At 47.4% G+C, this 12,271-nt stretch overlaps 1 protein-coding gene across 1 annotated transcript in view; it reads right to left on the reverse strand.

Moving 5' to 3' along the window:
- The window catches only part of asic1b (acid-sensing (proton-gated) ion channel 1b), an 809,000-nt gene that overhangs the window by 422,512 nt on the left and 374,217 nt on the right, over positions 1 to 12,271 (reverse strand). The gene's annotated exons all lie outside the window — the stretch shown is intronic.

Genomic DNA, 12,271 nt, shown 5'->3' on the forward strand with positions numbered 1-12,271 from the left:
GATGCACAGCATGATCTCACAGGCAGCGATGTGCTAATGCCCTCATAATCTGCTTTTAAGTGATGTCAATTGAGAAATTGGCCAGGAATAGTGCCTAGGGATCTTTTATGTCCAGCTGAGTGGGCCTCCACTTAATACAAAAGATGGTACCTTTGATAGTTACGGGCTCAAGTTTGTAATGTCGGATTTGAATTGGTGACCTTTTGACTCTGAGACAATAACATTACCGACTGAGCCGTAGAATGCCGACAGTGCTGAAGGAGGCCATTTGGCCCATCGAGCCTACACTGACCCTCTGAAAGAGCACCCGACCTAAGCCCACACCTCCACCCTTTCCCCGTAACCCCACCTAACCTGCATATCTGTAGGCACTGAGGGGCAATTTAGTATGGTCAATCCACCTAATCTTTGGACACTGAGGAGGCAATTCATCATGGCCAATCTCCCTAACCTGCACATTTTTGTACTGTGGGAGGAAACTGGAGCACCCGGAGGAAACCCACGTAGATAGGGGGAGAAAGTGCAAACTCCTCACAGTCACCTAAGGCCGGATTTGAACCCGGGTCCCTGGCGCTGTGAAGCAGCAGAGTTGACCACTGTGCCACTCCTCCTTGAGCCAGTCCTTGAGGCTTGACCTGTACACATCTTCGAGGAAAAGACTTTATAGTTGGTCTGCTGACAGCCAGCTGTATACATGGTGCGGCAAATGCTTGATTCACCTGCATGGAGATTATAGCACAGGGTTTCAGCACAGGCATGACAATAATCAACCAAAGCTGTACAGTCCAAGGGCCTTGCTCTACGAAGCCACACTACTAGTCCACTGACTGGGGAGAAAGTACAGATGCTATCTGGTTATTTGCAGAAGCTCACAGCATCTGGCAGGACTTCTGTTGGGCCAATTTAACACCAGATTAACCAAGATCTTCTCTGTTGGCTGATGCCCCGTGGCATTTTCTGCCGCGTTGTAAAAAAGAAAGAGAATAACTTCAAAGGGAATCACGCTTTCTGCTGATTGACTTAGAGCTGACACAAGGCTTGTATCCCCAGTGTGTGGGACCTGCCACGATAGCTGCTGTTACCTTACTAATACCAGCTGTGACTGTAATGAGTAGTCAGCCAGTTCTAACTGCTGTACACCTTACCACCTAAACTGAGGATAATACAGCTCTTGTTAACTGAGCTTGGAGCCATGCTGACATTGAGACCTTTAGCAATGAGACAGGGCAGACTAATGGCAAACAAAATCCCTCAGTGATTCTGCTTTAAAAAGGAGCCTCCCAATTTTTGATTGTTAAGGAGATGAGGTAGAGGACATGGAGCCATAGTACAAAACAGATGACAATTTGGCAAATCAGCCCCAAAGGAATCATATTCCAACATTAGACTCCAGCGCGGATCCTTGGGCCGGATTCTCCGATTGCCGACGGCGAAATCGTTTTCGGCAATCGGCTGGAGAATCTGTTTTAACACTGAAATCGGGGGAGGCGCCGTTTTTATGATGCTCTGCCTTCTCAAAGACGGCTTACTCAAGGTGTACGGCACACGCTGTTGGGACTGCCTCAGGACATCACCCGAGGCCCTGCCCCGATGCTCCACCCCCCCGATGGGCTGACTTCCCGATGGCGCGGGACACGTGTCCTCTCAACTTTCGAGAACCTGGCGTGGCGGATATGGACTGTGTCCAGTGCCACCACAGTCGGGGGGGGGGGGGGGGGGGGGGGGAGCCATTCCGCTGGCATGGGGGGTTTCAGCGGGGGCTGGGGGGGCTGGTCCGGGGGTGGCGAGGCTGGTTGCAGGGGGGCAGTTTTTGGCAGGCCGGACCCGCACACGGCCGCTGCAGGCCGCCACCGTGCGCATGCGCGGCCACAGACCTGGCCATTCTGAGTCCCTATTGGCAGGTAAAGCCAGGGGCTTACATGGCACGGCTGCTAGCCCCCCACCAGGTGGCGCATCGGTGCTGGGACGGCCCTGACTTTCCGGTCGTAAGACCAGACTCATCCTCCGGACATAGTCACAGAATCGGAGAATCCAGCTCTTTGTCCGCAATTCAGATACAACCCACACGTGATCCTCCTCACATCTCTGAAGCAAACAGTGGGGAATATTGTGCACAGCATGAATCCAAACTCCCAACATGCCCCACCAGCATGCGAGGCTGCCCACTGGAAACGCAAAATAGGGAATATATGAAAATCGGAAGATGATTCCTCCAGTGTTCGGGAAGGGTACAGGGAGTTGAGAAGCTGGGATTGGTCTCCTTGGAGCAAAGGAGGGAAGATTTGATTGAGGCGAACAAGGTTATGACAGGTTTAGATAAAGTTAAAGAACAGCTGTTCCCATTGGCTGATGGTCCAAGGATTAGGGCACACAGATTTAAGGCTCTGGGCAGGAGATATTGGGGGGGAGGGATATGAGGTGGAGCTTTTTCACAGAGTGGTAATGAGCTGGAACACGCTGGGTGGGAGCGGAGATGATGAATGATTTTAAAAGGAAATTGGATGGGCGTTTGAAGGAAATAAACGTGCAGGAGATACGGGGATAGAGTGGGGGAATGGGACTGACTGTATTGGTTCACAGAGGAGACAGGATGGACTTGATGGGCCAGTTGGCCTCCTTCTGTATCGTAATGACTTTTATAACTGTGACTCTGCATTTAGACCTGACCGGAGGACAACTGACAGAGTTTCCAGTCATCCAAAGTGGAAAGGAAAACCTCCTTTTCCATCAGCGTCCCACCACACATGATGGAAACATGGCTGTGTGCAACGTTACTGTGCAAGTTTCTAACAAGATCTCCTCCCTGCAATGTCGATGGTGCGGTGAGCTTTGTTACTGTGCAAGGTACTGTTCCATTAAAATAGCAAAGATGGAAGTTTGAGATGACCGTCTTGAGACATCAGGACGATAGTTGGCTCACAGACGCACGTCATGTAAATTAGGTCAGTGTGAATTCCCCAATTTTTTTACGAGAAAACAACAATTTCTGCAAGAGTTGACCACAAACCCCTAGGGCTCATAAATATAGCTTGCTTCTCAAGGTCACGACTGAGATCATTTTCCATAATTCAGTTGCTCCTCAGTCAATCATTACATTAATACCAGATATCTGCCTGGTCAAATTACATTTTCAAATAATAATTTCTTTCCTTTCACTTGCTGGCCATGGACGTGATGCCAAGGTCATGTGATATCTGCTTGATTAAAAGTCACCCTCTTTCATTTCTTGCGCGGTTCCATTGTTCAATCAAGAAATACCAGTCAAATGTTTTGTATTTATTGTTTAACAGCTCAAATGACGGTATCTTCCAACTGATGAGGTTGGAGGGACATATGAAACACTAACCGCGGACCCACCGCCTTTCTCTCTGTCGTAACAACAATTTTAACCTCTTAATCTTTATAGCCCAAGGGAAATCCTATTGAATCCATCTTTTGGATTCCAAGGCCTTTGCAGACTCCGGTGGCTAAATTCTGTATTGACCAGAGCACTGGTTGGAAACCTAATGCTTTGCCAGAAATGGGTTCAGCTTAATCCAGGTCCTAAGATAGTGCATTTCTAAATCAAACTGATAGATATCACAGACTAAGCACAACACGACCGCAGAAATTGTCTGGTGCACTGTTACGTCTGTCGAAATTCCTGTCAAAGCATGGTAGGAGGGCAGATTGTACAGGGCAGCACGGTAGCACAGTGGTTAGCACTGTTGCTTCACAGCTCCAGGGTCCCAGGTTCGATTCCCGGCTTGGGTCACTGTCTGTGCGGAGTCTGCATGTTCTCCCCGTGTCTGTGTGGGTTTCCTCCGGGTGCTCCGGTTTCCTCCCACAGTCCAAAGATGTGCTTGTTAGGTGAATTGGACATTCTGAATTCTCCCTCTGTGACCCGAACAGGTGCCGGAATGTGGTGACTAGGGGCTTTTCACAGTAACTTCATTGCAGTGTTAATGTACGCCTGCTTGTGACTCTAAAGGTTATTATTATTTCTGGGCATAATGCATTTCCTGATTGTGCACGCAAGAGAAAAATTAAACTGTTGAGGGTCTGGAATGTGCCGCATGGGAGTGTGGTGTAGGCAGGTTCAATCGAAGCATTGAAGAGGGGATTGTATGTAAACTGTGCAAGGTTACGGGGAGAAGGTAGGGAGAATGGGAATGGGGGTAGCAGGCAGCTCATTGCTCATTAGGAGACACGATTCTGTGAATTAAGCAACAGATAATCAGCTGTTACGTGTGTTTTCCAGCCCCACCTCCCTTCCCCCACACACAACATTCCCCAGCCAACTGTCCTCTATGCATGCCATCACTGTGACGGTTTAACAGCCAAACGATAAAGAGGATGATGCACTATCAATTACGACGAGACAAGAGTAGAGAGTAATCGAGGCTTTATTACACAGAGATGTGTAGCCTCCCACAGCTGCTGCTGAAATGGCTGCAGCTCGGAGAGCCCACACATTTATACTCCGCCTACTGGGCGGAGCCAGCAGGCAGGGACCTACCCCCGTACCTGTAGTACAAGAGCCTTAACGTAATACCCTCGTATGCAGTATATAGTACAACAGTGGTGATTACCACAGAGGGGCACGCCACTCTGACCTGACAACCCCTCTCTGTCAACCATTTGAAAAGCCAATTTTGAGGATTGGCAGCGGGAATGGCGCCTCAGTCATTCAACTACCCTGCTGTTCAAAATATTTATTCCCATCCCAAACTCTATTTTCTACCTCTTTTTTGACCAGCCCCTTAACATTCAACTCATGCCCATGTCTGCACTCTTTCGCGGACATGTTGACACAGCCTGGCTGATGGATTGCTTCAAACAATTCCACAATTAACTTCGAAGCACAGTCCCTCAAGTTGACCAAGTTGGCCGGTACTGTTAATGTTCGGCAAGGAGTATCTCACAGGTCATAGAGTCATAGAGTTTTTACAGCACAGGAAGAGGCCCTTCTGCCCATCCTGTTCGTGCCGCCCATCAACTACCTATCTATTCTAATTCCATTTTCCATCACTTGACCCATAGCCTTGTGTGCTGTGGTGTTTCAAATGCTCATCTAAATGCTTCTTAAATGTTGTGAGGGTTCCCGCCCCTCCCACCCTTTCAGGCAGCGAGTTCCAGATTCCCATCATCCTCTGGGTGAAAAGGTTTCCTTCAAATCCCCACGAAACCTCCTGCCCCTTACCTTAAATCTATGCCTCCTGGTCACTAACCCCTCCACTAAGGGGAAAGTACCTTCCTGTCCACCCTATCTATGCCCCTCATAATTTTATACATCTCAATCAGGTCCCTCCTCAGCCTCCTCTGCTCCAAGGAAAACAATCCCAGCCTAACCAGTCTCTCTTCATAGCTGAAACGCTCCAGCCCAGGCAACATCCTGGTGAATCTCCTCTGCACCATCTCCAGTACAATCACTTCCTTTCTATAGTGTGGCGACCAGAACTGTACCCAGTACTCCAGTTTGAACCTAACCAGTGTTTTATCCATCTCCAGCATAATCTCCCTGCTCTTATATGCAATGCCTTGGTTACTAAGGAGAAGAATCCCATTGGCCTTCTTAATCACCTTATTAACCTGCTCTGCTGTCTTCTGAGATCTGTGAACATGGACACCAAGGTCCCTTTGATCCTCTCTACTTCCTAGGGTCCGACCATTCATTGTATATTCCTTTGCATTGTTAGTCCTCGCAAAATGCATCACCTCACACTTTTCATGGTTAAATTCCATTTGCCTCTCTTCTGCCCATCTAACCAGCCCGTCTATATTGCCCTGTAATCTAAGGCCTTGCTCCTCACTATTTATTTATAGGCCTGTGAAAACCGTTCATACCTCCTCCCTCTCAGTGTTAAGTTGTTCAATTAAATCACAGTGCACCTCCCTGAGTTCTATACCTACATCATCCTTCTCCTTCGTGAATAAAGATGCAAAGTACTCATTTAAAACCTCACCAATATCTTCGAGTACCACACACAAATTGCTATGTTGGTCCCTAATGGGCCCTACTCTTGCCCTGGTCAACCTCCTGCTCTTAATATACTTGTAGAACACTTCTGGATTTTCCTTTATTTTACTCACCAGAGCAACAGGCAGACTGGGGAGTCTAGCTTTGACAAAGGGGCATCTGGACTCGAAACGTTAGCTCATTTCTCTCCCTACAGATGCTGCCAGACTTGCTGAGATTTTCCAGCAGTTTCTCTTTGGTTTCAGATTCCAGCATCCGCAGTAATTTGCTTTTATTTAGACTGGGGAGTTTGTTGTCCTTGTTGTATTGGTATTCCGATTCCAAGTAACACAAGATAAAGGAAAAATAACTAGATTTATTCTGGGTTTAAGCGATATACACACAGCAACATTCAATAACTCGATGGCAGCTTACAAATGCCATCTTGCAAACTGACCGATTTCCGTTTGGATCAATCCAGTGGCTTAACTGAAGCTTTGCTTTTGAGGGGAAGATCCCCAAAGTAACTGTTGGTGACATTAATGGTTGAATTGTTTCCTCTGTCTGTTATTCTAACACAGATAATATGCTGTGTTCCAGACCTTTTTCAAAGTTTAAATGTTCATATTTTAACGGGTCTGCGCTATTAGACTATTCCGTTTTAGAATTAGAACAATATTAGAACAGTACAGCACAGAACAGGCCCTTCGGCCCTCAATGTTGTGCCGAGCAATGATCACCCTACTCAAGCCCACGTATCCACCCTATACCAGTAACCCAACAACCCCCATTAACATTATTTTTTAGGACACTAAGGGCAATTTAGCCTGGCCAATCCACCTAACCCGCACATCTTTGGACTGTGGGAGGAAACCGGAGCACCCGGAGGAAACCCACGCACACACGGGGAGGACGTGCAGACTCCGCACAGACAGTGACCCAGCCGGGAATCGAACCTGGGACCCTGGAGCTGTGAAGCATTGATGCTAACCACCATGCTACCGTGCTGCCCCTCTATATGGTTTTAGCAGAGTTGTTTAGATTTGGAAACAATGCGCCCTGTTTAAAACACATTCTGCCCTCCCATGAACCTTGTGTGCAAGCAGGAGCTCAGCTGTGTGACTTGTCACTTGTTACAAATCACTTGCTCTATTAAGATTAAACTCCCAGGTATAACTCTATATGGTTACCAGTAATGTAATATACAGTTGACAAGTTGTGAAAGTCAAAGTGGACACAGATGTAATCTTGGAAACAATAAGGGGTGGAAAAAGGGGCCTCAAAACAGATTGAGCTGTTAGTCCTGATGGCCGTAAGGCGGCATAGTAGCACAGTGGTTAGCACTGTTGCTTCACAGCGGCAGGGACCCGGGTTCGATTCCCGGCTTGAGTCACTGACTGTGTGGAGTCTGCACGTTCTCTCAGTGTCTGTGTGGGCTTCCTCCGGGTGCTCCGGTGTCCTCCCACAAGTCCCGAAAGACGTGCTGTTAGGTGAATTGGACATTCTGAATTCTCCCTCTGTGACCCGAACAGGCGCCGGAATGTGGCGACTAGGGGCTTTTCACAGTAACTTCATTGCAGTGTTAATGCAAGCCTACTTGTGACACTAATAAAGATCATTATTATCAAAAGTAAACAGAATATTGGGTGTACCACTAGGATGCTCCAGTGTTAAGCAAAGAGCACTACGGTGTCCTTGTATAAGACCTTGGTTAGGTCTCACCTGGATTTGGTTCCTCTGACGAAGACCCTGGATAGGAGGAAGACCAGTGACAGAGACATATGTGAAGGCCTCAGTTTCTACACTAAACTTAGTGAGCAGTGTCTTTTTAGAATTGGAGAAACATGCAGCACAGAAGGAGGCCATTTTACCTGTGTTGGCTCTTTGAAAGAACAGTCGTGCTTAGTCCCACCCCCACGTTTTTGTTCACAATCCTGTAAGTCCCTCATCCTCAAGTATCTGTCCAACACTTCCATGTTGAAATAGAATCAGCTTCCAACATCATTTCAAGTACTGTAGGGTGTTCCAGATCCTAGCCACTCCTTGAGTGAACACGACTCTCCTTTCCTCCCCTCCTTTGTCAATAATTTCAAAGTGATCGACTCGCCAGAGGGAATAGTTTTATTTTCTTATTGCTTTATCAAAACCTCTTATTATCTTGAAAACTTCGATAAGGTCACCTCTTTAACCTTCTTTGTTCTGAACTTTTTCAACCTCTCCTCGACTGAAGTCCTTCATCCCTGGTAACATCCTTCTGGTCAAGATGGCATACGGCATGCTTGCCTTCATTGGCCGGGGCATTGAGTATAAGAATTGGCAAGTCATGTTGCAGCTGTATAGAACCTTAGTTAGGCCACACTTGGAGTATAGTGTTCAATTCTGGTCGCCACAGTACCAGAAGGAAGTGGAGGCTTCAGAGAGGGTGCAGAAGAGATTTACCAGGATGGTGCCTGGTATGGAGGGCATTAGCTATGAGGAGAGGTTGAATAAACTTGGTTTGTTCCCACTGGAATGAAGAAGGTTGAGGGGCGACCTGATAGAGGTCTACAAAATTATGAGGGGCATAGACAGGGTGGATAGTCAGAGGCTTTTTCCCAGGGTAGAGGGGTCAATTACTAGGGGGCATAGGTTTAAGGCGCGATGGGCAAGGTTTAGAGGAGATGTACGAGGCAAGTCTTTTTACACAGAGGGTAGTGGGTGCCTGAAACTCGCTGCCGGAGGAGGTGGTGGAAGCAGGGACGATAGTGACGTTTAAGGGGCATCTTGACAAATACATGAATAGGATGGGAATAGAGGGATACGGACCCCGGAAGTGTAGAAGATTTTAGTTCAGACGGGCAGCATGGTCGGCGCAGGCTAGGAGGGCCGAAGGGCCTGTTCCTGTGCTGTACTTTTCTTTATACTTTAAACCCCCATTGTACTCTTTCTGAAGCCTGGAATGCAGACTCGAGTGGTGGGGAAGTTGGGGGTGGTGGTGCAGGTCTTTTTAATATCACAATAGTGAGGTTTGCTAAAAACCAAGGGATGTGCAAGTCAATTGATTTTAAAATTCTCATCCTTGTTTTCAAATCCCACCATGTCCTCACCCTCTCCCTATCTCTGTCATTTTCTCCAGACCCACAACCCTCTAAGATATCTGTGCTCTTCCAATTCTGGCCTCTTGTACATCCCAATTCTAATCGCTCCACCATTGGTGGCCTTCATCGGCCTGTATCCCAAGCTCTGGAATTTCCCTCCTAAACCCCTCCACCTCACTTTTCTCCCATAAGACACTCCTTAAAACCTATCTTGCTGACAATTTCTCCTGATGCGACTTAATATCATATTTTGTTATAATCACTCCTGTCAAGACAGGTCATTGTGTTGAAGGTACAATAGAAGTTTGTTCTAATTATAGGCATTCAACTAGGTTCAATGTCAAGGGTAAACTTTTCTCTGGGTGTCATTAACCTCTGGGATACCAACTTGTGCAGTGAGTGCAAATTCACTGTAAACCTTCAAAAGAGAGTTGGATCAGTTCCTGGATGAGAATGGTATCACTGCAACCAATCGCTTGGACAATATCTTATAATCAAATGCAAGTTTTGCATGCCATCGCCGATGCGGGTGTAAACCTAGTTATTGCCACCAGTGACGAACCGGAGGCTGGCACCTAAATCGCTGCCAGGCACGGACCTCGCTTTTGGCCGGACGCCCAGTTTTCCACCCGATTGTGGTTCAAGGCGTTGCAAACTGGAGAATTTCACCCATTCGCTCGATATTAGTGGTAGTGAATTCCACAGATTCTCCACTCTCTGGGTGAAGAAAGTTCTCCTCACCTCAGTCCTAAAAGGTTTACCCCCTTATCCTCAAACTATGACCCCTCGTTCTGGACTCCCCCACCATCGGGAACATTCTTTCTGAGTCGACCCTGTCTAATCCTGTTGGAATTTTATAAGAAGTGTAATAGAATGTTATGTGATCAAAACCTATTGATGAAACTGAAAGGAAGAATCTACGAGCCACTTATGAGACTGGCCTTGTTATATTGTGCAGAAATTTGGTCATCAAGAAGAGAGGAGCAATGACTGGATATTAATGAGACGCGGATGTTGAGACGGGTGTGTGGAGCAATGAGAAAGGACATAATGAGGAACCGGCACATCAGGAGGTCAGTGAAGATTGTGGAAGTATCGAAGAAAGGATTGAAATAGATATGGTCATGTCCGACACAGAGATAGAGGAAATGAGGCGAGTGATGGAAATGGGACTGGCAGGAAGAAAGAGAAGAGGAAGGCTTAAGACCAGATGGAATGATGGGTTGTGAGAGACTTAAGTGGAGTGGGATTGGAGGAAGAACGAGTGACTGACAGACCGAGATGGAGAAGGGTGATCACCCAGCATTGGGGCGAGCCGAAGTACAATGGGAGAAACTAGAAGAAGAAGAGGAAGATAAATCCAATAAGGAATTGAAGACAAACCTCCTTACCCAGAGCAAAGTGAGAATGTGGAACTTGCTACCACTGGGAATAGTCAAGGCAAATGGCATAGATGCATTTTAGGGGAAACTAGTTAAGCACATGAGAGAGAAAGGAATAGAAGAATGTGTTCAAAGGTTGAGATGAAATAAGGTGGGAGGAAGCTTGCGACGATCATAAACACCCTCCAGCACATATCTGTTGGGCCACATGGCCTGTTTATGTGCTGAAAATTTACTGCAATATAAATTAGACAGCAACAAAATATGATATAGAGTTAACAGGCCTTGTATATTAGACTCTGTACAGCCACTGCATGGCATTGATAAAGAGAGGTTTGTCACAAACCATGAATGTTACAGAGGGCCCTATTACTATATTGATGTTATACATCAGTGCTTCTTTCCAATACAACAGCACATATCCAGGATTCAGGGTCATATTCTCCTGCACTGTTTCCCACCCGTTAGAATGAAAGCTAAAACAAAGGGCTGGTAAATTGCAACAGCTCACTGAACTCTGAGCTCAGGATTCCTGACATGCACTCGCATCATGCAAAGTGCGATCGGAATTACTTCTGTCATTTTACATGAAAAATTAGTCGCCTTCTCAAAACTCACTGAAGCCAACCTAAAATCTAACGCCATATGCAAGCGCAGAATTATTGCGATGCAGCAGGTTTTTGCAAAGAGACAAGTTGTTAATAAATAGTCTGGGCAGCGACCAGGAACAGTTAGTGAGGAGAAGAGATGAATTCTAATAGTCACCATTTATTTCCCAGTGGACCGGGCTTGTGGCAGTGAAGTGGCCAGAATTTTACAGCTCAGGTTCTACGTTGAGGATTTAATTGTGCAGGGAACAGGAACACATCCTGGGGCCATGGTTGAGCCTTATTTTATAATTGCGGATACGTTGCCCAGCTAATAAAGGTGTCAGAGATTGCACTGCCAGCAGGTTCCATTTTTACTTCAGGCAACAGTTTGCTTTGAAAGAAACACACCAGGGCGTGTAACAGTGCACCAAGAGCAGAAATATTCTTTTGAAGTTCGGGTTGGAGTACATCGCTGAGGTACAGTAGGGGGCGCTGCACGCTGCCTTTCCAGCCGTGTTATATCTGGATAGTCTTTCTGAGTGACAGCGAGATACCGTGCTATTTATGCAACGTTGGATATATGCCCTGAGGTGCTTCACATAGATTTGTTGAAAAGAAGTAAAGTCAACAAGGAAGTGATAAGAAGGGGTGACCCAAAGGTGACCATGAGGCTGGCTGATTATGTGTCAGCCACGCAGACATGATGGGCTGAATGGTCCACCTTCTCTGAGCTGTGAATTTCTATGATTTTATGATTTCTAGAGAGGCCAGCTTTGAAAAATGAACAAGAGGGGTTAGGGAGCATAGCGGCCATGGGCGGGATTCTTCGTTGCCCTACGCCGCTATCGTACCCGCCGATTGGACGGAGAATCCCTTTTTACGACTGAATCGGGGGGTGGCGCCTGCTTTTGGAAGCTCCACCCCCTCCATAACGGCATTATTGAGGATTACGTGGCACGCCGTTGAAACAGCCTCCAGATGTTACCTGAAGGCCCTCCACCCGATGCTCCGCCCCCAATTGGGCAAGTTCCTGACGATGCGGGACACACGTGCTCTCAGTTTTCGTAAACCCGGTGTGGCGATGTCGAGCGCCGCCACAGTCGGTGTGGGGAGCCGGGGGGGGGGGGGGGGGGGGGGGGCTGAGGTGCACTATCTGGCAGGTCGGGTCCGTGCGGGGCTGGCGCCACGTTGTATGGCGCGGCTGCTGCAGGTCGTCGCCGTGCACAAGCGTGGCCACGGACCCGGCAATTCTCCAGGCTTTTATATCGGGAAGGCCACGCGTTT

Source organism: Scyliorhinus canicula, chromosome 28 (genome assembly GCF_902713615.1).
Source record: "Scyliorhinus canicula chromosome 28, sScyCan1.1, whole genome shotgun sequence".
Lineage (NCBI taxonomy): Eukaryota > Metazoa > Chordata > Chondrichthyes > Carcharhiniformes > Scyliorhinidae > Scyliorhinus > Scyliorhinus canicula.